Raw genomic sequence first — 3625 nt, forward strand, 5'->3', positions numbered from 1 at the left:
TCATGTTTCTCATTTCTTATCCTGTGTTGCTTTTTCAGATATATATTTAAATAAAACAGAATAAGTTATTTTTTTCCAGAAAATAGACTTCTGAAGAACTAATTCACTAATAATGCATTATTAGCAAAATATTTCCTCAAACTGAAAAAAAAAAAAAAACATACTTTGTTCTTTCTATCAAATACTATAATAATAATAAGTATTTCTACCTATTCCTTAGTCCTATTTATTTTGTTAAAAGCAATATCATCTATCCACCTAACAAACAGTATATCAGTATTATTATTTCGGGTAACTCCAAGGAGTCGACAGACTCATCGAGGGAGGCCCTAACATCATGTCAAGAACAACTATTCGACATTCACACAGTATCTATCATACCTCGCCTTGAACTCATTCACAATCAGAGCACCCACAACACTCTCTGGCAGCTTATTCCACTCATTCACCACTCTCCAAGTAAAAAACCAAGCTCTAACACCTTTGCTAACCACATTCTTGCCCAGCTTCCATGTATGGCCCCTAGTACTAACACCACCAGTCCTATTTTCCAAAATATCTTCTGAATTAATCTTATAGAAACCCTTCAGTAATTTGAATGTCTCAATCATATCACCCCTTTTCCGCTTATCAACCAATTTTTGCAACAAATCTTCAACCTGTTCTCATAGGGTTCATTCCATAGACCTGCTATCATCTTGGTCACTCCTCTCTGGATCCTCTCCACCTCCTCCCCATCAATAAGAAATCCAGCCTCCCATACTTGGGCACAGTAACGTAGATGGGGTCTTATCAAGATTCAATACAGAGGAACAATAACTTGCTTGTCTCTGCTCGTCAAAGTATTCTTCAGTAACCAAGAGATTTGATTTAGCCACTTTTGCAATGTCCCCAAAACTTCAGCTCCCTATCCACCAACACTCCCAAATCCCTGGCCTTATCAATCTCCTGGAGTATGGTTCCACCAATGTGGTATACTGCTGCTAATCTTTTTACTCCAAAATGCATAACCTTACACTTTGCCACATTAAATCAACATCCATTTTCCTTAGCCCAGTCCTCCAAACTATCCAAATCATCTTGCAAAATTTTGACATCCTGTGCATTCACAATTGCTCTACCCAACTTTGCATCATCAGCAAACAAGTGAACACTTCCTCTCGGATCCTTTCCTATATCGCTAATGAACAAATTGAAGTGTATTGGTCCAAGAACAGAACCTTGTGGCACACCATTAGTCACAAGCCACCTTTTGGACTCTACTCCTGAATAAACCACTCTCTGATATCTCTCCATCAACCACCCTCCTATCCATCTCACCAACCCTATATCGATCCCCATATGCTGCAGTTGCAGTTTACTGATTAGGATACCACACGGAATTCTGGTTTTGTAATAGACTACTCACCTCCACTTCATTTACTACAATTCCCGTATAATCTGTTGGTTCATTCATTCCTGCAATGTCACCACCTGGATGATATATTCTTGCAAAGTTCTCGCTCAGTAATTCAACTATATCAACTGATTCGGTTACCTCCCTACCATCTGGATTCTTTAAAATCATTCTGCCATATACATTTTTTTCTTTTACTTGCAACATATCGAAAAAACTCTTTGGGATTCTCCTTAGCCTGCATGGCTAATGTTCTTTCATAATCTGTTTTTGATTTTCTTACCACACTCATTACTCTTCTGGCCTGCGCCTTATACCATTCATGTGCCTGCCGGTCAATTTTCTCCTTAAATTCCCTCCATAGTTGTTTCTTTTTTTGCAGCTCAAGCTTAATGGTGTTATTCATCCATTTAACCCCTACTTGATTTATTATTCGGACTCTAGGTATACAGTCAGCCATTGCCTCATGCAAACACTTCCTAACCGCCTCCCATGCACTATCAACATCTAGCCCTTGCAGTTTTACATGCCATGGCACTGAACCAATCAAACTCCTAAGCTTGTCATATACTTGCCAGCCCGATAATTCCACATATACCCTGTCTTAATAGTAAATTCCACACCTTTAGTCACCTCCCAAGTCAAGACCCTATGATCAATCTCACCAATTGGTGGCAATGCAGTTATATTCGTTACAGCCAAATTCTCAGATGCAATTACTAGGTCAAGCACTCTCTGACCCCTAGTATTTTCCATTACATGCTGTCGCAGATAGTTATCCCTTAATAATTGCATAAAATCCAATTCTTTCCTCCCGTGTATCCTCTCCTCCTTCCAATCAATGTTACCATAGTTGAAATCACGCTTAATAATTACCCTCCTTCCACTCATTTCTTCTATTTGAGTATAGTTAAATAATACTCAGTTTTCTAGGCCATTAGATTTTTTAATTAAAAAACATCACCTTTTTTAAAAATTCAATTCTTATGAATACTACCCTTTTCCATTGTGGAGCATAAAACAAATGTTACCTCTGACAACTAAGCCTTAAGTGTATAAGCTAATACAATGGAGAACTATAACTTGAATGGACTAGAGAAATTAATTTATATTTAATGTCAATACCTTTAATCCATTATTTATAACTTATTTAGTGCATCATTGGTGCATTTGAATCACTGGATGCTGCATCCTTCAACTGGAAAAGACCCAAGTTCATTTCTCATGATAACAACATGAATTTTTATACGGACTTTTTTCTCTGAAGGTGAGGTGAGTGAATCAATCTCATATGGAACTACCAGATATTTTTCTTCCTGGAAGCTCAGGTTTTTTTATCCTATATGCATACACATAAGCCAGAGAACATGCACAATTAACAGACAAATATACTAACAGTAGATGGCATAGTGTGTAGATGGAGGATTAAGTAGTATAGGCAATGGGTTGTGTAGCATGGAGTGCCCTCTCATGAAGAGTTCTTGAAATCCTTGAACGTGTCATGAAATAATAATAACAGTTACTGAAGATAAATGAAAAATACTGTTAAATGAAACTGTACCAAAGAACAGAAGTAGTAAGAATCAATGAAGTAGAGTGATCTCTCAATTATCCAACCTTCAAATAACCAACCCTTGAATGAGTGTGTGTCAACTAACTTCTTGTATGGCATGTAACTACCTTTCATTTAAACAACTATTCAGTTATCTGACTAACAAACTGATTTCCAGGTGCAATTGTATAATTAAGGAATCCCTAGTTAATGAATAGCAACTAATTGCTGCCCCTGTTAACAGAAGCAAATGACTATCAGAATCACAGATACCACTTTCTTCTCTGAACTAGTGAAAGAGTAAAGTGTGGGCATGTTAGATTGGTTGGAATTATTGCCACCATGACCTTTGTCTCAGCCATATTTTATGTCTGTTAATTACATCCATTCTCTGGCCAGTTTTGCCTGTTTTTTCAGGATGACAAATAGAGGACTCTGTGAAGGAAAAAATTTGTCACCTGAATGAGACCAGCCAACTCTCCTTCAATTGAAAAGTATTTATAAAAATTATTAGTGCATCCTAGACAGAATGTGAGCTCTAATCTTTCAAGCCAAAAGATAAACTGCCTACACTGTGCTTGTGTGTGTTTGCACGCACATGTAGTCTCTCTGATGTGCTATATGTTTTGCAGCTGCTCATGTGTAGGACTAATATTAAAAAATATACCGTAACATCC

The sequence above is a fragment of the Typopeltis vanoorti genome, chromosome 2 (genome assembly GCF_054136105.1).
Source record: "Typopeltis vanoorti isolate ZY-2024b chromosome 2, IOZ_Tvanoo_1.0, whole genome shotgun sequence".
NCBI lineage: Eukaryota > Metazoa > Arthropoda > Arachnida > Uropygi > Thelyphonidae > Typopeltis > Typopeltis vanoorti.